This window comes from Syngnathoides biaculeatus, chromosome 2 (assembly GCF_019802595.1).
Source record: "Syngnathoides biaculeatus isolate LvHL_M chromosome 2, ASM1980259v1, whole genome shotgun sequence".
Classification (NCBI taxonomy): domain Eukaryota; kingdom Metazoa; phylum Chordata; class Actinopteri; order Syngnathiformes; family Syngnathidae; genus Syngnathoides; species Syngnathoides biaculeatus.
In genome coordinates this window covers 22,845,395-22,871,632 of record NC_084641.1, presented here as the reverse complement: position 1 = coordinate 22,871,632, position 26,238 = coordinate 22,845,395, and the positions used below count along the sequence as shown (strand labels likewise).

The 26,238-nt window shown below is 43.4% G+C and overlaps 1 protein-coding gene and 1 long non-coding RNA gene across 2 annotated transcripts in view; one reads left to right on the top strand and one right to left on the bottom strand.

Moving 5' to 3' along the window:
- The window catches only part of skia (v-ski avian sarcoma viral oncogene homolog a), an 84,071-nt gene that overhangs the window by 3,170 nt on the left and 54,663 nt on the right, over positions 1-26,238 (top strand). The gene's annotated exons all lie outside the window — the stretch shown is intronic.
- The window catches only part of LOC133512135 (uncharacterized), a 145,758-nt gene continuing 133,491 nt past the window's right edge, over positions 13,972-26,238 (bottom strand). Inside the window, exon 4 of the long non-coding RNA XR_009798108.1 lies at positions 13,972-16,170. This is a non-coding gene — a long non-coding RNA (uncharacterized LOC133512135). The remainder of the gene's footprint in view (positions 16,171-26,238) is intronic.

Below are 26,238 nucleotides of genomic sequence, written 5' to 3'. Positions count from 1 at the left end.
AAGCCAAGTCTCACAGAGCCGGAGAACGTCCAAAGTCGTTCGTCGGAAGCGTTAGACGATGTCCCCGCTTACGCAGCCCGGAGTTGTTTACCGGATCGTGAGGCTTCGAAGAGTAACTCAGGGAAAAGCTTGAGCGAACTGGTGAGAGTTGTCGAAAAAAAGTCCTTCCTTGTGGACTTGAGTCCCGAGACGCCTGTAGACTTCCACACTGGGGTACGCGTTAGGTAGAGAGGTAAAATGGCGGCACGCAGCGGTTCAGCAAAAAATGCGATGTCAGTGAAGACAACCCATAGTTTGAAATAGATGGATATTTTGGTCTCGTATATTTTTTGCTGCTCTTTTAATCTGATGAGATTCTTTAAACCAGTAAGGTAGTGTCAACGACAAACGTCAAATGTCGGTAGATTGACAGACGCGGAAACCCGCACGAATGCATTTTAATGAGACAAGTGATGTGCCGCTAGGAGTTTGCAGGCAGGAGAGAGAAGTTTGTGTGGGAGATTGATAAAGGAATCCCACCCCCCACCCCAGCCCAAGGAGGGGGAAAAAAAAAGACTAGTGATGCCATTTGCATGAACTGTTACACATGAATGGGGTTGATGAAGCAGAGTTTAGAAGTATTGTGGTGGAAACATAATATGATCCCAACAAAGAGGAGCATTCAGCAAACATCGGGCCCACCCATCCCCCTAACCTCCACCTACCCCAGGCCAGGAACCCACCTCGGACACACACACACACACACACACACACACACACACACACACACACACACACACACACACACATTGATCCCCCCCCCCTACCCCCCCTTTCCCTACTTTTTACTCCAGTTTGATTGAGTGGCATTGTGGGACGCAACACTTGGTTTGAACAAACCGAGAAAGCAAAGTGCTTGCGAGCGTCTCATCTCTCGTCCAGCACGGATCCTCTCAGACAAACATATCAAAGAGAGGGAAGTCGGAGACACCCTTCATGTCCCGGAGAGTGCCAGAGTCCTGCCATCCATGGTGAATAGCCAACCCCCCCCCCCACCCCCTTGGCACACACGTTCATTCAAACTAGAGTGTGCACACCTCAAGGACCCCACTTACAAGGGCCTCTTCCATTTTTTTTTTTTTTTACAGAAGAGCCCGCAGGGCACTCAAGTGTTATGCCAAAGGCTCATTTGCTTTTTAATCTGACTCCTTTATCCCCCCCACTCCCACCCCACCCCTAACCCCCCCCCCCCCCCACACCACCATCCCCAAGTACTCTGTTTCAAGAAACGCTAATGAGGGAATACATGCTGGGTAGGAGTTGAGGAAAAGAGGAAAATTGCTAAACTTACGGCAAAAGAGCTCCCCTTTGTCAGCACATTGGAGCAAAGAGGAGGCACTTTGAAAATGTTCTTGGAGCACGCCAGCAAAAAAAAAAAAAAAAAAAGTGCCCGACGATGCTGTCTTACGGCTTTTCGGCTCGCAAGAAACGCTGTCATCTGTGTGCCGTCAGCAGCGGAACTGTACAGCCTCTGTGAATATTAATGAGTCTGTTACAGCAGCGTTAGCGGCAGTCTCGCATGCAGACAGACACAGGAAACGAGATTGCCACACTCCCCCCACCTCTTGCAGACACTCCTCTAAAGAGCTTCCTTCCGAGACGCGCACGTGCAGAAATCTATGAGAAAATTTGACTTTTTTTTTTTTTTTTTGCAGGACGTCTTTACTTTCTGAAAGTTAGAATTGTGTCTGCAATAGAAATGTAGATTTTTTTTTTGGGGTCAGGATAATGGACAATTGTAAACATCGCCGCTAATGAGGTTGAAACCAATGAAATCCTCTTCTGGGTCATCAGTACTTGACTAGATTTCTCTCTGGTTTGCTGGTTCACATGTGGGAAACGCGTAAACTGTGTCTGGACACTGGATTTAATGTGCTTGCATTATAGTATTTATCGATCATAGTGTGTTTTTATGTGGAGTTTGGCAGATTTTCTTCTGTTTTCGCTGTGTGGGTTTTCCACTCGTACTTGTACTGTCACGTCCACATCAATATAAACGCATGCAGCAGGTAACCTTGACTAGGGTGCTGACTCCATTCAGATCTAGTCCTTGTGAGGCGTACAATGGTTGCGGTGCAATTTAGCTAGCAACGGTATTGTTGGAAGCAGCCAGAATCAGATCAGGTTTGGTTTTCCACAGCGGGATGTGGAAGCGGAATAACAATAGCTGCATCAGCTCCAAAAATAGTGTGACGTCAAACCAGAAAACAAGCAGCGTATAATCCGGTAGAAGTGCAAACTGTTAACATATTCGGAAAATCAGCCACAAGCATTTCCGCTCCAGTGAATAGCGAAGGAATTTTAATTATCTATGTGTCTTTTTCCTGTTTAATACACGTCACCACAGAGCCGCTAAAGATGACGACACGCTGTTTGGGGTTCATTCATGTTTTCCCGTGTGATACCTGATTTGCATAAATAAATGACCTACACGTATCTATTTATTTATTCATTTTAACAGAATTAAATTAAATTTTATTCCCCAAGGCTGACCAAAAAAAAAAAAAAAACCACAAGGAATTTTTGTCTGGTGATTGGAGACAGATAGACAGTCTATTGACAGGCACTGTCACTGAGCAACAAAAGGTTACCAGTAATGTGGTAATGCCGGTAACTTTTATTTCTTTCTTTATTTTTGACAATTGTGCAAAATGATGCAGAGTCCTCCTGCAAATAGAGCACTTTTAAATGACTAATAGAACATTACTCTGGCGCAGTGACCATTGATCAAATCATGCGGAGAGCTCAAGAAATGATCATCTGAGACTGTCAATTGTGCAAATGGTGCAGATACGACTTCTTCAAGCAGACGAATGGCCAGTAATGGTCAACAACAGATATGCAAGTATTGCAAGGGTGCTGAGACTACTGCAGTGAGTGCAGGAGGAATTTATAATTTGTCCGGCCGAGATGTGATGACAATCTTATGACAGAATTGGCAGCATTGTTAAAATGAAATTGTAAGTTAACTGTTTAAGAAGTTAATGGTAAGGGGTAAAAAGCTTTTGGAATGTCTGCTGGATTTAGTTTGCATTGATTAATAGTGGCTACCTGAGGGTAGACGCTGAAAGAAGTGCTGAGCAGGATGTGAGGGTCCAACTTAGTCTGACGACAACAGCCAGAAAGAAAACAAACATTATAGCCAGGTTGTCTTCAAACAATCACATAATCAATCCTAGCTGTGATCATTAGCAAAGCACGCACAAGGAAGTCAGCTATTCCTTGTTCTGTGTTGGTCGCATGACATTCCGCATCTTGGGTATTAACTTGGCATACTTCAGGGAAATATGTGGACAGTTCCTGTAAACCAAAAACATGGCTTTAAATTCTCCTTCTGTCGCGATCCGAAGTGTTCGTGTTCACTGAAACCATGAAAAAGATGGCAAATTATTTGTTGGCCACTAAGTGGACAGCGGTCGATCTGGCTTCATCCCTACAAACATGCCACTAATAATAATATTGAACATGGTTTCAAAAGCATACCAAAATAAAAAATGACCTGTACTGCCTCTTGCTTTAGAGTGAATACTAAAATAAACACACAAATAGGCACAGTTGGGTCAATGGGCGGATGCTGTACCTTCCAACGCTTCTCGTTGTGTAGCATACCAGGCGGCACGGTGGCGCTAATGGTTACACTGTTGGCCTCACAGTTCTGAGGTCCGGGTTTCAAATCCAGGCCCCGCCTGTGCGGAGTTTGCATGTTCTCCTCGTGCCTGTGATTGATCGGATGGATTTTCTTGCCACATATTCTTTTCCATTCTTGCTAGATGTCCAACATCAGTTGCTCAACAGTCCGGGGTCTCCATTGTCTGCCCGATGATAGCCGGGATAGGCGCCAGCACCTCCGTGACCCTTGTGAGGATAAGTGGCTCAACAAATGAATGAATGAGGCATATCCATCAGTGTTTCTGTTTACACAAAAGAAATGGAATATTTTGGACGACCATTCACATTGTGATTGAGTGGTGGCAGACAGGCAGCCATAACGACAGCACATCACATTTCAGATCTCCCACTAGATTAAAACAATAACATCTTTGGGGAAGAAATTTGAATAAGCGTGGATATATCTGGATATCACAACTTTCTTGAAAAAAAAAAACCTGTTATCAGTAAGTTATAAGTGAACAACAAAGAGGAATTCATTTTGTTGCGGTGGCCACGTCATTGTGCTCGAAAACATGGCTACAGGGTTAAGGTCTTAAATTAACCCTGTAGAATTATTACGACAGGAACCAAAGTCCTGACATGCATACAATTATTCATAAAATTAAACACTGTACCCAGACATGTACAGTATATACTGTAGTCATATTTATCTGGTATTCTTTTTAAGACTCGGCCCTTTTTAGTCCCACTGTGAAGCCTCTTGGAATCCTATCCCGGTCCTCTGGATATTTGGCCTCTCTCTAAAGGGGCCGCTTGTTTCAGGGACGAGGTGGAGGAGTGATGCTCCTGGGGGCTCAGAGGAAGTCAACTCCCAGAGGGGATAGCGGCCCACGTCCTATTTCATATGCGAGGCGCAGCGCTGGCTAAGCCTGCCCACAGCCAACCGTGTCGGCGCGGCGGACAGGACAACAGCTGGTGGCTACGGAGGGAATATTTCCGTCCATTTTAGCCGCAGATCAGCAAACGTGACTTTTGCAAACGTCTGCTACACATCCTCAAATAGCAGTTATTTCCTTGACCAGAGGGGAAAAAAGTAACATTTTCATGTTTCCCCTCTATGGTTTGAAAATGAGGAAATTACGGATTAAATTAGCTCTTAGAAACGAGTTGCACGCTCGATGAGGCCGAAAGTCTGTTTTTTTTTTTTTTTTTTTGTAACGGAGCAGTGTCAGTTCTCACGGGTTGGGGATCCAAAAATAAAATGGATTAATATTGATGACAAACATGATCGCTCGATCCCGATTTCAGTGGAGCCAACAGCAACTGGGAAAGTTCTCTCACTCTGAAACAAAGTAACATTCGTCATTTAGCAAATAACGTCAGAGGAATTGTACAATGGACAGACCACGTTCTGAAAACACATTGTTTCCTAAAATGAAAACACATTTTCAATTACCGGGCCATAATTATTGCAAGGACCCAAAATGCGAAGCAAATGAAACAGAGTCCCAACGATGTGGTTTCGACGTTACACTTAGGACCTCGCACATTTCCTCATTCGTTTACTTACATGTGGCTCCATTTTTATAATTAGCACATTCATTATTTGCCTGCAGAAACTGAATAACAAAAGCTATACTATGGTGTAAATAGCTCATTTCCATTTCTCACTTACACTGGTACGGAATGTACCACTTTGCCAATAGACAAGCTCTTAATTGTGCTAATTCTTGAGTACATGTGAACAAAAGTTGTTTCTCTTCCATCAAACACAAGTTTCAACATTAAAACATTAACTTTGTTGTGGGGATTTCAGACTTGAGCCCTTTTGTATACTAGTTCGAACAACTGCAACAATACATTGACATCATTTACAATAGCGTCTTAGAACATCCATTCATCCATTTTCTTTGCCGTTTATCCTCACGAGGGTTGCGGGGAGTGCTGGAGCCCATCCCAGTTGTCAACGGGCAGGAGGCGGGGTACACCCTGAACTGGTTGCCAGCCAATCGCGGGGAACATGGAGACAAATAGGTGCGCTCACAATCACACATAGTGGGAATTTAGAATGTCCAATTAATGTTGCATGTTTTTGGGATGTGGGAGGAAACCCACGCAACCACGGGGAGAACATGCAAACTCCACGCAGGCGGGTCCGGGATTGAACCCGGGACCTCAGAACTGTGAGGCCAACGCTTTACCAGCAGAGACACCGTGCTGCCTTCCTAGAACATATTTTAAGTTAAATAGTCTGGATTTGTAGAACCACCACCAACGTTTTATGTATTTTTTTTTAAAAGTGTCAACAAGCAAAATACTGCATCCATCCATTTTATTGGTTGCTTATCCTCACAAGAGTCACAGGAGTGCTGGAGCTCAGCTGTTTTTTTTTTTATGGTGATATTTCACTATAAATCTGTTTAAAACCGAATTTTGCTGAATAGTCAAAGCCTCTCAAAATAAATATTCTCTTTCTGGAGTCCTCCATGAAAGCAGACTGATCTTTGTATTTGATTAAAATTAGACATTTGCAAAAATCTACTTTGACTTTGGAAAACATCAGTCAACATTTTTTTGAATGTTGACATGCTACGCAAGAGCATTTTCGAACCATCCCCACTGGAATAGCTGGACAAAGTGACTGGTAGGAGGGAAGTCTCGGCTTCCACGCTTTGGCCGCTGCAGCCAAGAATTTAACCTCTGATAAGCGGAACAAAATGGATGGACGGACCCAGCTAGTAACTGAATCATAATCAGTTTATTTTTTTCACATTTTCTTTGAAACAATGTCCTGTTTTCTAAATAAGGATGGGAATTAGAAATGGCTTTTCCTAATCCAATTCATAATTTTATCGAAAAAGCAACTGTTGACAGATTAATCGATTATTAAAATAGTGGCAGCACGGTACAGTTCTGAGGTTTGGGGTTCAAATCCCGGCCCCGCCTGTTTGGAGTTTGTATGTTCTTCTCGTGCCTGCGTGGGTTTTCTTTGGGTGGGCACTCCGGTTTCCTCCCACATCCCAAAAACATGCATTAATTGGCCACTCTAAATTGCCCCTAGGTGTGATTGTGAGTGCGACTGTTGTCTCTACGTGCCCTGCGATTGGCCGACAACCAGTTCAGGGCGTTCCCCACCTCCAGCCCGATGATAGCTGGGATAGGCGCCAGCACCGCCGTGACCCTTGTGAGGATGAGCGGCTTGGGACATAAATTAATGAATAAAATAACAATTGGAACCCTGGTGTGCCGCTTTATTTAATGCGTCATTCCACACTTGGAACTGACTTCTCCCTCCATCAACAACATGCTTGTCAAATCCACACTACCTTTAAAGTGTACTTTAAAAAGAGGTTAAACAGACGGTACTTGTCAAATTGCAAATTTCCCCATTGCGATACCGATGAAGGTTGTGTTATTTTATCTTAACTCAGGCGTTTCAGTCCACTTTTTGGACCAATTGTCAAACAAGGCAAAGAGCGTTGAAACAAACCACACAGTCGGGATACCAAGCATCCTCCTACCTATTCTTAAACAACACGCAGGATAAATCCCTTGCCATAAAGTATTGCATGAAAGCAGTCTTATAGGCAACCATGCGTGCATACTGGCTGTTTTCGAATGTGCTGCATGCAAAGCTCAGAACATGCGTGGAAATGAAGTATTTCCTTCCCCTTGGTGAAATCCCTGTCGGCATATTCATAGCCCTCTCCTAGCAAGCACATTGGGCTCACAGCGTCTATTCTTAAATCTTCGAAGGACCTTAAGCATGTCTCATTGGGATTATTGTAAAAGCAGCACGGAAGGAAGAACTCAGTGACCTCCTCCAGGTGTTGCGTGAAAAGCGGAAGTTCTCTTAGTCAGGTGGTGCAATTTGATGACCGGACTCTCTGTTGGCTTGTGAACAACTGAAAAATGTTTTTTTTTTTTTTTTTTTTTTTTTGGGAGCATTTAATATTGATGGTAGGTTACCTTAGGCGTTGAGGTCCAGCTTGTTTATTTAATGAGCTGGTTGTTGAAATATTCATTGACACACATGGCGCATAAGCCTGGCAATAGTGGCAAGTACTCAATACAACATATCTTTCTGTTCAACTATTCAAAGTGGTAAAGCCATTTTTTTTAATCATGAAATGTGGACAATGTCCAAATGTATTCAATGGAAACCATAAAGGACAAGGATTATTGAATATAAGACATGATTTGACAATGATAGACCAGTCAAAAGATACTTTCCAGTTAAATTTTGATGTAAATCGCCACAAAAAGGGCATAGACTGAAGATTCTGCCCTCACAGGCAGGGTTCACAAAACTGGAGTGACAAAAATGTGTTTGGGTTTATGGGTTTATAATTAGAGCAAATCGAGTTGTTGTTCAACTTAGTTAGATTAAAAAAATAAAAAAATCTAAACCAAAGAGCTAATATATGCTAATTAATCTGGACAAAAATAAAACATTGACATTGACAAACCTTTGTTGTTGACTGAGTCACAAATGACGTTACCTTCAAGAAGCGTTTCATTTGGTTCAGAAAAAAGGTGGTGCTCATGTATTATTCGGGCTATTCTCGAGCACGGGTGCAGGTTTTCAAGGGGAAAAAGCTCTCAATAAACATGGCAGACAAGGTGCGAACATGCCTTTCTGAAAATTACGTCCTTCCATAGTTTCCAAACCTTACAACAAACAAACAAATCAAAAAATCTAACAAAAACAGTCTTCTAGCTGACAATCTTAACCTCTCTCGCAAAGGACAGTGGTGCACATTATACTACATGAATATAGGGGATATTGGGAAAAAAAAACTTTACATTTTATAAATGTATGCTGACATCGAGCCATTATGAAAAAGCAGTACACTTTAATTCCAACATGCCAACGCCACGTAGAGGTTATGAGAATGGTATACACTTTCATTCTAATATGGTTACTATATAACTCAATATTTAGTCAGTACCAGAGTAATGATTTAATAGTGTACGTTTTACTCTTATGCCGGTAATTTTTTTTAAGGACTACTTTTTACCTGAGTAACGTTTATTGCCAAGTAACAGTGCAGGAACTTGTTTGGCTACTCTACCCAGCTATGGAGTAGATATCCTCTGTTGCTACTCTTATGTTTAAGCAACATTTTTGCTCATCACATCAGGACATCTTTGTTCCACTTGTCTTTTATATTTTTTAACTGAGGTGCTGCAGGTTGCCAGGGGAACCGCAAAGTACACGTAACCTCGGCGACAAGGGCTGATTTTCTTGTACAGCGGTTCCCAAAACATTTTGGAGCGTGACACACTTTTTGGAGATGAAACACTCTTGGGGAAAAAACAAAAACATGAACAACAGCTGGGTGTAACTGAATGAAAAGTTTTCATGATTGTTGCGCCCCCACATTTGAAAACCACTGCGCTAGTACATGTTTTGTTGTAATTAGGAATCACAGCTACAATTATCTAATATGCACAGGCGGGACGGTGGAGTGAGTGGTTAGAGTATTGACCTCACAGTTCTGAGGACCCGGGTTCAAATCCCGACCCCTACTGGTGTTGAGTTTGAATATCTGCTTGTGCCTGTGTGGGATTTCTACGGACAGTAGTTTCTTCCCAGATCCCCAAAACGTGCATTAATTGGAGTCCCTAAATTGCCCATAGGTGCGATTGTGAGTGCAGCAACTGTTGTCTGTCTCTATGTGCCCCATGATTGGGTGGCAACCAGTTCAGGGTGTACCTCGCCTCCTGGGATGGGCTCCAGCACTCCCGTGACCATTGTGAGGCTAAGCAGCTCAGAAAATGTATACACACACACACACACTTACTGAAGAAAAACATCTTTGCATCACTGGGGAACATCTAAATGGCTAAAGCGTCCCATGCCTCATTGAGTGCGTGATTGCACATCAGTCAGGTCTAGTGTATTATTGGCTGTGTGTGTGTGTTTGTTTGCCGTCTGGATCAGCTGTAGGAGGAGATTAGCATGAGCTCACCGCCTACTCATTTCCATCCCCATCTGCCCGTCTCCCACCCCCCAACAGCCACGCACGTACCCACGCCCTCACACACACACACACACACACACACACACACACACACACACACACATGCACGCACACTACTGTCAACGTGTAGCACAACATCTGCCTGGAACAGTCTCCCTTAGGCACAATCCAATGGTTAATATCAGATTCTTTGGACAACATTCCAAGGATGGGCCATTTTATCTAAAGGGCAAATCCATAATTGAGACGTTTTTTTTTTTTTTTTTTTTTTCTCCAATGGCAAGTAGATACGGGCAGACATTCAAGTTAATATTTAGCTGCGCTAATCTCTTTTCTGTCTGAACTGAGTTGATTCCTCGGAGGACAAAGCTGCCAAGTTAACCTTCCAGCTTTGCAAAATCCCCCAAGTCAAGTGGATGGGTTGTTTGGTAGCAGAAAGTCACTTAAACACTCTTCGTCACTTATCCTTTATCAAACTGGTTCAGTTTAGGAACCCATGGTGGGAGAAATATTTTGCGTGACAGAGATGACATTGTTAACGCTTTAAGAATTGTTTTTTGTTTTTTTTTTTTTTATCAGGACTGGATTTCAATTTCAATTCAAGATGAGTGTTGATATTTTCAACTAACCACAGATCCTAATAATAACACTTGGTGATCAGGGCTCCCAAAGCACCTGAGTCATAGGCCAGTACCTATTGTTTGCCTAGCCCCTCCTCCATTCTCAGTTGTGTCTATTTGTTTGTTTTACTGGAAGCATCATGATTTCCTGCACGGACAAAACAATCATTAAAGAAATGTGTCATTGTCCTAACAAATGTCATTTTTTTGTTCCCCAGCACACACTGTAAGATTGACCACCATCCAAATTTGCAGGGAATACACTAAATGGAATGTTTGCCGCAAGAGTTATTTTTTGAAAGTTGGACATAGACTTGATTTCAATGTTGGTTAAACCTGATGATTCCAACCCGAAAACATGTGAACTATTGATGTCATTAAGAAGGCAGCAAAACGCATTGCACGCAACCTGCGTTAGCGCGAATCTTTCTGTCATCAGTTTTCGATCTTAAAGCATTTAATATAGTCCCTGTTTTATAATGGATTTTTCCAGTTTAAAAGGGGTTCATTGTCCCGTTGATGCATTCAATCATATTATTGACGCTACAGCTGGTCCTCTCTTTTCAGAAAACCCCCAACCCCCAAGCCAGAGCCATTTATTTAACACCCCCACAGTTACTGTGACGATGCTCTTAGTTACGATAGGGGCCAAGTGGGTTAATCTTAAACAGTTTTTATCAGGAGCTACCTTAAAGAGCCATTAAAACATTGCCCTGAACATTAACGAAGCTATTATAGACTTTCTTTGTCATAAATATTGTGATAAAAATAGTGATTCATTGGTACCTTCTGACGATCTTAAGTCAAGTTACTATGCGATTGAGACAATAACAGGTTCAGTCTTGTAGTGACTGCTTTGACGATGAAAACGTTTAGAATGGGACAACAGAGCTGGACGGCTTTCATTGACGCTACCTGGACAGAAAAAAAAGAAATGTAGTCACAATTTAGCTGCAGCATTTGGAAAAAAATGAGTGCTCGTGTTCATTTTTGGGACTTCTTGTGTAGGAAGTGATTGGGTTTCTTAACTTACTCCTCAGGAATGAAGTGCTGGAAACAATGATTTGTAATGGGGTTAACATCTTTCCAGCAAATCGTCCGTGAATTCCTGCTTTTTAAGTCGCCGAGCTCCAGAATTAATACGTACATCGCAGCCACACTGAAGAATGACGCATTTATGCGGACGTTAAATAAAATAACATGCTGAAAAGGGATCCTTCCTTTTAGCATCTACACCTTCCTTCTTGGGTTCCAGAATCCTCACCCTGGGGCAGACGTGTGCACCCACCAAGTTATAGGTCAAGTGTCATGAAATGGATGATTTTTAGTACGTTATTATTGAAAAAACGGCAGCCAGTATGGAGCCATCCGTTTTCTCACCACAAAACATGATTTTGACGTATATGGCTCTTTGTAACTCCCGGCATGAAAATCCTCTCGAGGGATTTGTTTTCGACAAGAAGCAGGAAGGGACGTTGGATGCAGTAGCGAGCTCAAGCGGACTCGTTTCTTTCGATTAGTTTTACCTTCGGGAAGGTAGCTCGTTGTTCCTTCGAGTTAGCCAAAATGCCGGCTCGTTGCATTGATTGACATTGCTCGAACACTCGGGAGGATGGATTCGCTCTTCATACTTTTCCAAAACATCCGGTTCGTCGTGAAAAATGGATTGCAAAGGTGCAAAGGACGAGAGCTTCGCGGGTTCCAAATGACAGGTTGGTGTGTATACAGCTACTAAAAAAAACAATAGGTGGGGGGGTCATAACATGTAAATCAGGGGTGCGAAATGTGTCGATGTGTGCATCGCAAGGCTTCCGTGCAGCAGCCGCTGAAGGACGGCCTCCGCAGGCCTTGTGAATCGCCACCAGCCTTGTCGACAAGCCTGAGCTGGCTTCCGGGGTGGCTCGTCGCGGCGCCAGGCTGCGGTGGCTCATCGGCGCCGCGGAAGTGGATCGGACGGGGAGGCGGTTTGGCCGCGGCGTCGTTTTTATCACCGCCGCGTGGAGGTGGATTGGCTGGGGGAGGTGGCTTGGCCGTGTTCCGCATATCATCTAAATAAGACTTGAAACAATGGGTAATGTTCACTCAGTTGTGAGATGTTCTCTTCTTCGAAAAGAGCGTCCGTCCCAGTAGGGGCCACAGCGTGTTTTCAATAAAGAATGTCCGGGGTGACGTCACGGGCAGGAGATGCAGCCAATATGGCGACCACGTGGATTTGCGCATGGATGCCGCGCTCTCCGCTCATATTTATTTTTTCATTGTCATTGAAGTGAATAATGTTATAAGTATTTTTCATTTTAATATCTATTTTAGAATGTTTATAGGGATGACACTTGACCTTTAAGCAAATTCTTTTCCGGTCAACCCTCACTTGCCCTTCTCCCATCAGTCGCATTTCTTCTTTCAAAGCTTACACAAGTATGCAGGCACACTAGTTTCAAAATAGGTGGACCTCTCAGGTATGTATCTTTTATTCATAAAATACAAGGAACTTACTGCTTCCATTAAACTCAGTATACTCGTACGCTACTGAACAGACAATAGACTTTTTCATGAGTGTGCTGTGTAATTAATGTAACTGTAGATGTCTAAGACAAGGTAACGCGTGGACGGTGTAACCACCGAGTGCCTTCAAACCGCCGTGAGCACAAAGAGGTTATTCTCAGCATGTTCCTTCAAAGAAACTCGGCCAAGGCCATCTTGAGTAGTCGGACATCTGTTTATATAAATCTGACTGCAATTTATATACTGTACGTCTGGAGTTAGAGTGTGTGTGTGAGGGCGGAAGATTGGACAAGCCGACTTATCCCATGTGACCTCTATAGTCTTCTCAAAGGGCTCATCTGTCTGCCCTGTTTAATTATCTTTGAAGACGCACACACACACATGCACGCAGACACATGCATGTGCACGCATGCAAAGGTCAGGGCTGCAGCTGAACCTCGCCACACCATTGTTGCGCCCCGTCCACCACTTCCAACCCCCTCCCTTCTTCCTTCCCCATCCCCCCCAATTCCTCCTCTCCAGTCATGGCAGCCTGCTGCTGGTTGTCTGAATGTCTCTGCAGAGGATTAAGTCAATTTGACGTGTGTTTGTGCGACTGCGCACATGGGGTCTCCACATAAGTTACCGCTTACCGCTTTTAACACGTTCACTCTGACTCGCCTTCTGCAAATAGGATATGTGATATAGCATAATTTTGACTTGCTTCTATGGCATGAGGGAATTGTATTCCCATAAAAGACCCTGCAGACATAACAGCTGAAGGGAAATAAGTTTATAATACCATTCTTGAAATATGAATCGCCTCTTACTGGATGTCTTAACCCAGTGTGTAAAGACAATGCAGATAATTGCACTTCGGTCAGAAATATGTAGATAAATATGTAACTGAGAACAGTATCCTATTAAAATCAAGACAATCAAGCCTTAAGGGCACTTTATACTCCCGCGGTCACACAGCCGGCAACGCTCACATTGCATCATGTGACCTACATGTTGCACTTCTGCATAGCTTGCGTGTAAAATGCCGCGCAGATGTGAAAAAAAGTTATTGTGCTGTGAAAGCCGTGGAGATCATCTCTCGTGATTGGCCCATTTTAGTCACATGGTGTGATGATGTACTCACTGTTCCTGCCGTCGTCAATCAGACACTCGTCCATGGTCGCCGTTGTTGTTGCTTGTTCCTTGTTAGGAAAGTAAAAATGGCCCTGGAAATGACCAAAAAGTGCTGGAAAACGGCCACCCTATGGCGTCCTTGCCAATACTGGCCGTAGCGACGCCTCTGACTTGGAGGAGAATTGCAGCAGATTTTCAAAACTGCATGCCAGGGTTACCCTCGAGTATAATGGTAAAGTACGAGCAGGAGCGCCGCAGTGACATCAGTGCGGTCGCCGCACGCGCAAGTATAAATAAGCCTTTAAACTCAGCTCTGGCACTACAACGTACTACAGCTGAAGCCGACAATGCTTCACATATTAAGTACTGGCTGCATTTAAAGGGCTGCACGGTGGATCAGCTGGAACGCATTGGTCTCACACTTCCGAGGTCCCAGATTCATTCCCAGACCCACCTGTGTGGAGTTTGCATGTCGTACCCGTGCCTGCGTGGGTTTTCTCCAGGCACTCTGATTCCCTCCCTTAACCCAAAAACACGCAACATTAATTGGACACTCTAAATTGCCCCTAGGTGTGATTGTGAGTGTGGCTTTTTGTCTCTATGTGGGCTGCGATTGGCTGGCAACCAGTTCATGGTGTACCCCGCCTCCTGCCCGTCGACAGCTGGGATAAGGTCCAGCACTCTCTGTGACCCTTGTGAGGATACACGGCGAAGGAAACGGATGGATGCCTTTATAGGTGAGGGAGCTAAGTCGAAAGGCAAAGCTCTCAATTTAGCAGTTGATCTATGCTCCTACCCTCACCTATGGGCATGAGCTGTGGGTCGTGACCGAAAGAACAAAATTCCGGATACTAGCGGCCGAAATGAGTTTCCTCCGCAGGGTGTCCAGGCTCTCTCTCCGAGATACGGTGAGAAGCTCGGTCATCCGGGAGGGGTTCAGTGTCGAACCGCTGCTCTTCCGCATTGAGAGGAGCCAGATGAGACGGCTGGGGCATCTCATTCGGATGCCTCCTGGACCCTTCCCTGGTTAGGTGTTCCGGGCATGTCCCACCAGAAAGAGACCCCGAGGACGACCCAGGACACGCTGGAGAGACTATGTCTCTCGGCTGGCTTGGGAACGCCTCGGGATCCGTCTGGAAGAGCTGGGAGAAGTGGCTGGGGAAAGGGAAGTCTGGGTATGCCTGTTGAAGCTACTTCCCCCACGACCCAACCCGGAAAAGAGGTAGATAATGGCGAGATGGATGGATTTATAGGTGAGTAATCACATTTCAGCAAACATTCGTTCACAAGATGCACTTTAACCAGAGTTTAGACCCCATCTAGGCCCAAGGTAGAGAGCGGTAAATTTGCTTCATTTTCCGTGCAGCGAGGTTGGTATTCTGGGAGGAAACTGAGAGGCGAGGTGGTGTTTTGTCTTGGCCCAAGGGCAAATCTTGAGGTGTTATGTCTCGCTGTCTCCTTGTCTTTCAGCCTTTCATGTTTTCATGAACTGGTTTCTTCCCCCTGTGTCACACCGCCTCCCCAACCCTCACATCTCACTGCTTTCACTCTCAGCGGCAACGCCATGCACTCAGGAAGTGCTGTGAAACATCAGATTGAACTTCCTGCAGCAATCAATACAATCTCCAGGACACTCACAACTGGGTGCACACGACGCTGTCGGGCTTTCATTTACTTCTACACTTTTTGTGAATCCACCCCACTTTTAGAAAACACTCTAAGACAACAGCTGGATCAGACTCGTTCAGTAGAGACGTTCCCATGACGTGCAGTCCTCTTCAATCAACTAAACAGTAATGTGTTAGTCAGCCACCATCTTTTGGGTGCTTAGTGTGGAAGCATCACTGTTGCTATTGGAGGCCAATGTCATTACGATATCCTGTCAACAGATTTTCTGAGGTGAGCAGAGGAAGAAAAAAAAAAATTCCATTATTTTCCCTTACGGTTCATTGTTCGTGTAACAATACAAATAATTCTTTTACATTGGGTAAAAGAATCCCTGCCAGCACAGAGTGCTTTCATGAGCAAATCACACTGCCATTTTTAAGACTGCATTCGACACGAGTCTCCCAAGCATTTGTTGTGGATAAATGGATGACTGTATGGATCAACTGGTGATTCAGCCACTGCTCCTTCCCTCTCTCCTCCCTATGGCAGTAATGAAATGATAGATCTTTGATGTTGATGGAGGCAGAAGTGAAGGGATGACCTCACAGCCACCTAATCACCGCAGAGGGACGAGCAGGCAGCTAATGTGTCCATTAGCCTTCCATCTGATGAAGGAGAAACCGGGCTGGCTGCGAGAAAGAGAGTGGGAGAAAAGATAGAAGGGAAGACAATAAATTTTACAGTATCAATTTGGTCCCTTGACAGGCTGAACTCAATTTGATCGACATACTGTACAGTATATCCTTCTGTTTTTGAGGCGTGCTGCATTTATTAGCCTTTTGGCCCGGTTGCCGAGACAAGTTCACAATAATCGCAACAGATGCAAACGCCTTAATGCATCAACATAAACACGCAACGGAAATGCAAAAGCCGCAGCGTTATGACAGTGATCCATTTAAGCCGCAACGCTGTCTGTAATTCGTCCAGGTCAGCGGGACAAATATTGCCGATGAACCAAGTAAGTAAATTGAGAAGTTGCACAGGTGTTAATGAACAAAATTGGATTATTGCGGATTTTTGAACATTCGAAAGCGCTCAATACTTTCCGAAAAGCTTACGTTGAACTACTTTTTCCAACTTTGTTCATCAAAATACACCCAAGGTATCAATCAATGTTTTGAATGACGTTTTGTTCTTTAGCTTTTACTGTTATGGGTAAAGCGGGGTATTTAGTTTCCCCAATTTTACTTTCATTTAGGATAATATTTTAATAGTTTTTTTTCCCCATTAACGATGAAGGGAAGACTGGTTGTCTGTCGGCAATATGAGCCCCCGGTAGCCCGTATGAATTATAACGTCAGGGGGAGCAGAAGCTCACCTCCAGTGTGTTGTGGATTCATTTAGCTGTCGTGAATTAATGTCGTTATGTTGTGGCCTATGAATTTTTCTTGTGTGTTCATGTCGTAGTGTGGTTTTAATGTGTTGTCCTGTGCCGTTGGCATTTACATTATGTGTTAATGTTACAATCATTTATATATTTTAGCAATAACGGTACAGTGATGTACGTATTTTATCTGTTATTTTTACCCAAGATGTTCTTCTATTTTATTCCATTTTATTCGCGCATGCACCTTGTGGAGAAACACTCGTTATTTCGTTGGATGCACAGTCATATTATGACATAAAAGGCTTTTGATTTGATTGATTGATTAATGTTTGCAATTTTGGCCAACAATTTTTTGTGTCATCAGTATGATTGTTTAAGTTTGAACATAGCGTTAAGGATGCTTCTGATGATTGCTCTGGGGTTGAAACTGTTGCATGACTTGGGACCGTTAGCTGATATGAATTTGTCCCCATTTCATCAGTTAAAAACAAAGTCTAAGAATGAAAAGCTGTCCTTGAAAACTTTAACGATTTGTGTTCCGCTGTGCACCAGTCGCCCTCAGCGTTGTGAAAATATCTGCACTGCTCATCACTGGGGTCATCGAGGACAAAGGTCCTAGAGTAAGCGTGCATACCCCCCACCATCCACTTTATCAGGTGACAATACTGGGATGACTGTCAGTGGTCACCTCACAACAGCAACGGACATTGGCACAGTTTTTCAATGAAACCAGTTAACTCTTTCCAGTGTCACTGAACCAAGCCAGGAGAAGTGCAATTCTTGATATTCAGAAAATAAATAGATAAGGGGTTGAATATAAATCTGGTAAAAACTGGGGGTTATTTACAGATAACTGTAGAATTTTAGAAATCAGACCGAGTTGGTAGACCCCTGAATAAAAATGATAGATACAGTGAGGAAAATAAGTATTTGAACACCCTGCTGTATTGCAAGTTCTCCCACTTCGAGAGTGGTAATCTAAAAAGAAAAACCCAGAAACCACACTGTATGATATTTTTAACTATTTATTTGTGTGATACAGCTGCGAATAAATATTTGAACAGCTGAGAAAACCAATGTTAATATTTGGTACAGTATCCTTTGTTTGCAATTACAGAGGTCAAACATTTCCTGATGTTGTTCACCAGGTTTGCACACACTGCAGGAGGGATTTTGGCCCACTCCTCCACAAAGATCTTCTCTAGATCAGACAGGTTTCAGCTCCCTCCAAAGATTTTCTCTTGGGTTTAGGTCTGGAGATTGGCTAGGCCATGACAGAACCTTGATATGCTTCTTACGGAGCCACTCTTTGGTTTTCCTGGCTGTGTGCTTCGGGTCATTGACCCAGCAACGACCCATCTTCAATGCTCTGACTGAGGGAAAGAGGTTGTTCCACAAAATCTCACAATACATGGCCGCGGTCATCCTCTCCTTAATATAGTGTAGTCGTCCTGTCCCATGTGCAGAAAATTGTAGCTGATAGACAAGTGTTACTTATTTGCACCTGTATCTCACACATAAATTGTTAGAAAAAAATCATACATTGTCATTTCTGGATTTTTCTTTTTAGATAATCTCTCCCACAGTGGACATGCACCCACAATGAAAATTTCAGACCCCTCCATGATTTCTAAATGGGAGAACTCTCAATATAGCAGGGTGTTGAAATACTCATTTTCTTCACTGTATCTGTTACATGGTGGCATGGTGGACAAATGGTGAGAACATCCATCAGTTTTCTGAGCCGCTTATGCTCACGAGGGTCATGGGAGTGCTGGAGCTAATCCCAGCTGTCATCGCCCAGGAGGCGGGGTACACCCTGAACTGGTTGCCAGTCAATCGCAGGGCACATAGAGACAGACAACAGCCCCACTCACAATCACACCTAGGGACAATTTAGTGTGTTCAATCAATGTTGCATGCTTTTGGGATGTGGGAGGAAAGCGGCACACAGGCGGGGCTGGGATCGAACTCCGGCCCTCAGAACTGTGAGGCAAACACTCTACAGCTGCACCACTGTGCTGCCGGTGAGAACATTGACTTCACAATTCTGAGGACCTGTGTGCAAATTCTGTCTCGCCTGAATGGATTTTACATGTTCTCCCCATACCTGCGTGGGTTTTCTACTCCTGTTTCTTTGCACATCCCCAAAACATGCGCAGTAGGTTAATTGAAGACTCTAAATTGCCCGTAGGCGTGAATGTGAGTGTGAATGGTTGTTTGTTTATATGTGTCATGTGATAGGCTGGCGACCAATTCAGGTTGCACTCCGCCTCTCGCCCGAAGATAGCTGGAATAGACTCCAGCATGCCCACGACCGGCATGAGGATAAGCAGTGTAGAAAATGGATGGCTAGATATCAGAATCAGCTTTAATGGCCTAGTTTGTAACAACACACAAGGAGTTTGTCTCCGGCAGTCGGTGCCGCCCTGGTACGACATTCAGAACAAAGAACAAACAAACTAACAAGAACAAAGAACAAGAGTCATTCGCTTAATAGCACGACCGAAAGTAAAAAAAAAAAGTAAATAAAAGTAAGTCAGCAATGATGTGAACTGCCAAGGTGCGCAACATAAAAAGTGTCTAATAAACCTGGAAAAACAGCAGACCTCTCTCTGGGTTCAAGGCCCCCTCTCTACACATTGTGTGTGTGTGTGTGTGGTTTGACTACTGAAATCAAGCGCCCCCCCTCCTTCTTTACATGTCTCTTTCGCACTTTCTCAGCTCCCAGAATTCAACAGTGGAACAAAACGTCCGGCTTCAGAATGGAAAGTGCCAGTGCGCGCTGGGCAGCCAACTTGATTTTGGGCTTCCCGGGAACCCGCATTGAACCAATGGCCCTCTTTGTACTCTGCCATCACAAAGATATACACAACAGCGAAAACAAACAAACAAAGTAACCCCCCCCCCAAAAAAAAACAAAAAAACAAAAACACCTTTCTAAAAATGCAGGTGGGGACTGCCTGCATTTATCCAGGCTCCAACGAGAGAAACTGCCACTATTGTAGGCTACAAATAAAACCCAATGCAGAAACCCAAGAAAAAATAGGAAGGAAGTTTTCAGTCTGAACTGAAAAAGCCTCCACTTGGTCAACTTCCCTCATTCCTTTTTTAAATTCTACCAGGTTGTGATGGTTGGGCAAGTACTTGTGCACATGCATTCCACGATAGACAAAATACATACTCATTCGTACCATATGGAAAAATAATTCAACAATCAAATGTAACTTACATCCATTATTAAAGCTGAAAAAAAATTCTCATTTGAATTGTTCATGGTGAACAAACAATATTAAATGATTCATCGTAGCCTCACTGTGTCGACATTTTATATTCACATTGGATGTTCACATGTTTGTGTTTCTAATGTACAGCAAAACATGCAAAAATTGTTTTAATTTTGTAAACATTTTTGCAATGTGTTATATGTAGATTTTACATTGATCTGATTGGCTTGATTTGTATCGGACAATAATTAGCATTGATCGGCACCGAAAAAGACATTTACTCTCCATCGCGTACATACCCATCCATCCATTTTCTTTGCCACTTATCCTCACGAGGGTCGCGGGGAGTGCTGGAGCCTATCCCAGCTTTCAGCGGGCAGGATGCGGGGCACACCCTGAACTGGTTCCCAGCCAATTGCAGGGGAAATGGAGCCAGACAACCAGTCGCACTCACAATCACACCTAGGGGCAATTTAGAGTGTCCAATTAATGTTGCATGTTTTTGTAATGTGGGAAGAAACCGGAGTGCCAGGAGGAAACCCACACAGGCACGGGGAGAACATGCAAATTCACACAGGCGGGTCCGCGATTGAACCCGGGACCGACCTCAGAACTGTGAGGTCAACGCTTTACCTGCTGATCCACCGTTTTTTTTTTTAGCCTTGTCACATGTCTTTTGACATAGTATTGTAAATATCTGAATGCCAATACTTACATTTAAAAAAGCATTGTGGGAACGACATCAAGTCATGCCCGAATCAAATTGCAGGACAAATTTGGTGTTTCACGTTTACACTGTTAGACTACTGGGATAAAATCTTGTATTCTGATGCTACCGCTCACTCAGCTCAAACGCTGCTGAGTATACCGATTACAATGGCGATGACAATAACAATGGCAATAATGGCTCGTGTCACCTGTATGGTAACAACAAAATGGGAAAGAACATGGCCGTGGTCACAGGTGCTCGGGACGGGACTTTAATTCAAGGACTGCTTGAGGTAAGTTTAAGTACTTTTAATACGATGCAGCTTTCAAGCAGGCAGCACAACGTTGTGTGCTCGCGAGCTAGTCCTAGCACTAACTGTTATGAATTGTTCAGTTATTCAATAGTTCAGTCAAGGGTTACGAAGTTGACCATGAAGCATTGTGTTTTTGCTGTAATAACAACAACAACAACAACAAAAAATTGTCGGAAGGCACCTCTGACAGCCGTAAAGAGCCAGCCAGACACAATCTACAATGTTAACATAGCTGTGACTGGGCTCTATTGACTGAGAATATGTTTGTGTGTCCTCATACGGTGGCGCTAATGAACTTTGAGCCTCATCACGAAGCCTCAGCAGCCCTCCGCGATAGTGGGAACACAGTCGGCTGCTGTATTGATGTGGTTTTGTTCCCTTGACCAAACAAGCGGCGTATTCCACCCTGGACCCGTGGCTTTACAGACTCACACACACGCACTGCGCGGGCCACCTCATTGTTGCCTCCCGGCTGTTTACAGGGTGTGTTGAACAAAGTCCCATTCAGACTCATATTTCTGACGCTCAGGACTTCCTGATAGAAATAGTACTGAGGTCTTTCTGTGACAACGTTTAAAATATATATTTTTTGTGGTGTTTGTGCCACAGAGAACAGCCAACAGGAACAACCACTGACATTTCTATTTCGGTCTGATTAGGTTGATTGGAAGCGTTGGGGGAGTAACGCTGCAGACAGTCGAACACCGCCGCGGCGCAGGGAGAGGCAGGGAAAAAGCGCAAATGTATTGACTTTAGAGTGTGTTTCAAGGTGCCAGACAGTCTCTCCCTCTCTCCCTCAAAGTGGGCTAGCTGGAGCATTAAGGCAACGCAGTCTTTCCTTCATGCTTGGAGAGAGTTGAAGCATTAAGTGAGGTAGACCAGTGGCTAGTGTGAGTGTGTTTACGCTCGTGAGCCTAATGCAGTGCCTCCACGCGGCACACAGCTCCCCGGCCCTGCATTATCACAAATGCTGCTCCGGTGATTGGAGCCCTAATGTGGTTGCTAAGCAAATGCAGTCATCCTGGACTAAATAAGAATGGGAAAGACTGCTTCCTGGCGGGCCGGCTGGTAGGCTGGACCTCAGCTAATATGACTCACGCAACACGCACATGGACGGCGACAGATGATTCTCACGAATTAGCTGTATTAGCTAGTTTTACGCAAAAAGCTGTCTTTTAAAAATCAAATCCACCAGCGGTCAATGAATGAACTTCTTTTGCGGCAAATCGTATCAGATTGCAGAAAACATTGAATAAATTATTTTTCCCCACATATTCTACAATGAGTAAACATTGCGAGTAAACATACCCCGCCTGAAAAACAAAACAGAACAATAGGATGAAACGTAAATGAAGAGCTAAAACTTGCTAAACCTCTTCAGCCTTAACATGTTTAAATTTAAGCGCAGATTATAGTGTGATTCAGGAACTGCATCTAAATGATTCTTTTTTAAAAAATATATGAGCATCTCATAATATGAAAACAGTCTGGCAAGAGTAAGTCTAGCAGCTAAGAAATTCTGCCAGGGTACCAAACTCGAGTTTTGCAACAGGAAAGACGTGTCAACTTTTGCCATCTTTGTGGTACTCCATTCACTTTCACTTTCCCCCAGTCTGGCGTGTACGTACGCTATTGCAGCATTTACTAGGAACGTGATCATTTTTAATTGCGCTCTCTTGGTCCCGACCAATTAAAATCCATAATGAAGACCACAGACTGGATCTTAAGGAAGAAGGGCGCGGTGTAAATTTGCACACCTGCAAGAATTTGATTGACAGAAATTCTGAATGCTTTCTACAACAGTGGCTGAGAAAAAAAAAATATTCATCACCTAGTTTTTGTGGCTTTTTCTATCAGTATGAATTCATTTAATGTCAGTGGAGTTTTTTTTTTTTTTTTTTTTTTCCAGAAATTGGGAGCGCCAGGTGCCAGCCGTTTTTGATCATTTTGACTGATTTTTGAAGGCCTCTGGAAAATTAAAAAATAAACTAACCCTACCAAGAGAAAAATGTAACCTTCTTTTTACAGAAAGAAAAAAGTACTTTTATACCTTTTACTGTTCTCTTGTAAACAGCAGTTGAACATGGGTAAGATTCTTAAAAAGTAGCTTTTGGTCAAACTTTCACATTGATACTTTTTTTTTTTGCATTTATGATAACTCAAATATCTAAACAGTTTTTCTACAATAGAACATTATACAAAAAGCGTGCTTTGATTGCAAAATAAAGTATTAGAAAGTTATGATGCAGGAACTGTGGAATATGTACAGCGGTATGAGTGTATGCTTGGAAAAACAATTGGGATAAAAATTACACATTATTGCCGCAGTGTGAAGTGGAGAAAAAAACTTTTTTCGCATTTAACAACACGCGTGTATCTGCTGCTGGTTGCATTACCTGCAATTTAGAGAAATATGTTCATTTATGTATAAAATTTTCAGCACTACTGTCTATAAATAAAAGGACAACAATAAGAAAAATCCACCCAATTCATCCAGCTATCGATGCTCCATGTTTACAAATCAAGATACATGATTTGGAACCGTGTATTATGGTAAGACAAACTGTCGTGTTTTTTTTTGTGCACGTTGCATGATAAAAATAGTAAAAGGGAGTAATTGTTCTGGATGTTTTACGAGTTAACTTTCCAAATTATGATATAGTCCAGGAAATGTCTTCAATTCGCCAAATCTCTTCCAGGAAAAAAAGGTCTGTTTGGGTCATAATGGTCAGGTGAACCCAGCAAGGGCTACTGCAGTCTTGAATATACTGTGGCTGTATAAACCATGGGTCAATATGAGATCTTGACTTGGCCTGGACTGTGGTCCCCACCTTGAAGAGTCCCGCTATGTACTTACTGCGAAGTAAGTACAGTACTGCTTCCACAGGGCGGCCCGGTGGGGCAGCTGTTGAGTCTTGCCCTCACGATTCTGAGGACCGGGGTTCAAATCCCGGCCTCGCTTGTGTGGAGTTTGCATGTTCTGCCCGTGGATGTGTGGGCTTTCTCCAGGCACTCCATTTTCCTCCCACCTTTCAAAAACATGCATTGATTGGAGATTCTAAATTGCCCCGAGTTGTGATCGTGAGGGCGACCATTGTCCGTCTCCACTAACTCTATTTGAATTTCAACATACAGTTTCTTGGGGAAACCACATCATAAGGTATTTCTATATCTACATTACAGGAAGGAAACCTGTTTTTATCAATCAATAGAGGATAGTGACATGTTGATAAGTCTTGCCCAAGCCCCAGCTTGCTCTCTGATTACCCTTCAGCCCGCCAGCCATCAGCTCTTATTTCCAGTCAAATAAGATGGCAACTCAGGTTCAACTGTCTGTCTGAGTGGGAGGTAGAGGTGTAAAATGGGGGGCGGTTTGGGGTTTGATCCCAAGTGTGCCTTCAATTAGAGCAGCAACCGCCAAGTTTACCAGTCAGCATTGCACATTCTTGTTGGAGGACCCGAGAGGTCGCGGGCCACCAATTAGCATGTGTTGAAGTCAAAAGGTTACGGTGTGTAGTGCCAGGACGTACCAAGGTGGATCCGCTTTCAACAAGTTTGCGGTATTATGCGCGTGTGCGTAAGACTAACGTGTCATCCACTTTTAGCTCCACACTTGCGGTGTCAAATTTCCCACTTAACGCCCAGACTACCGGCTCAGTTTAAGATTTGACTTACTCATGCAAACGTTGTAATTACAAGATTTTCAATGGTTTTACCGTACTATGACTGAGGTCGTAAATTAAGTGTTTTGATGACTACTTGGGACTTGAGGGAAGCAGGGAAAATGTTTCATGTCATGTCCTGGACACCACAAGACGGGACATAACAGTACAGTACATTTCATTTCATTTGCCCAGTGGATTTAATGAATACACTCCCAGTCAGCATCTGTGATGGGAGATATTGCTAAACTTGGATAGTTAATACCCCGCCTTGCCAGACTAACTTTAATCATGAAAATAACCACTATGGGAAACACAAGCTCTGGTGAATATTGACCTTGTAAGCAGCAAAAAGTGATCGCTTGGTTGGAGAAAATATAGTTTGTATCATGAATAAAAATGTTCCAACAAACAAGCAATTTTACGTTCGAAAGAAAGCCCAGAATAGTGTCGGTAGAACATAAGTAGTATTAGAAATATTGACATTTTAGCCATTCAAGGACTGTTCACATAAGGACGTTTTCAACTAAAACAAAAACAAACTAACTGTCCCTTTAGCGGTTTGGTCAAATGAGAAAAGTGACAAAATTGTAATTCCACAACTCGAAAGGAAATATACACAAAGTAGAATAAGAAATAACACATTTTGGGGTAAGACAAGCAGTTAGTGCACATACAGGTAGAGGAAGTGCGGTACTCGCCTGGGGATTGACTGTTTTTATAAATAAATATAAATAAACAAATCTGCTTATAGTATATCCTATGCTTCGAAGATCATTGTCTAAAATAAAAACAGTGTACGTTTCTCTGACTGTTTTCTCTATTTCCTCGCAATAATATTATTGTATAATTGCTACATTAATAAACAATTACAATCTCAGCTCGTAGTAAGTATATACGATATGAAATGATGGAGAGTAATAATAATAATTAATATCAATACACAATATTAATAATTCTTGTGGGGTATTTGACGAAAAAGGTTAAAATAGTGATAACAAATCTGTTGAACTGTTCCTTTAGCTGATAGCACGTGATGCAGAACAGCCCTGAAGAAGTGTGTTCTGCTGCATGAGCCGTGATGAAGGCCTCGTGTGGGCCTGACCTGATTCCAGCAGAGCATCGCGTGCCTGACCAGAGCGTCTCTCTGTTCTTGTCCTCTCTTTCTCTTTCGCATCCACCCATCCAACCCACTCTCACTTGCCCACTCTCCCCCTCTCTCGTCCATTCTTCTGCCGCTCTTCCCCCCCCCTTTCTCCCCACATTACAGTGTGACTCACCACCCATGCTGCACAATTCACTTGAACACACTCTCTTTTGCACACACAGACACGCACACAGACACACACGTGCTCCCCCCCCCCCCCCACACACACATAGAATGTGGCTCTTGGGCTCAATGTGCGTTTACCCCAGTAGAAAGTAACGGAACAATTTCACAGGAGCTGTACAACATACA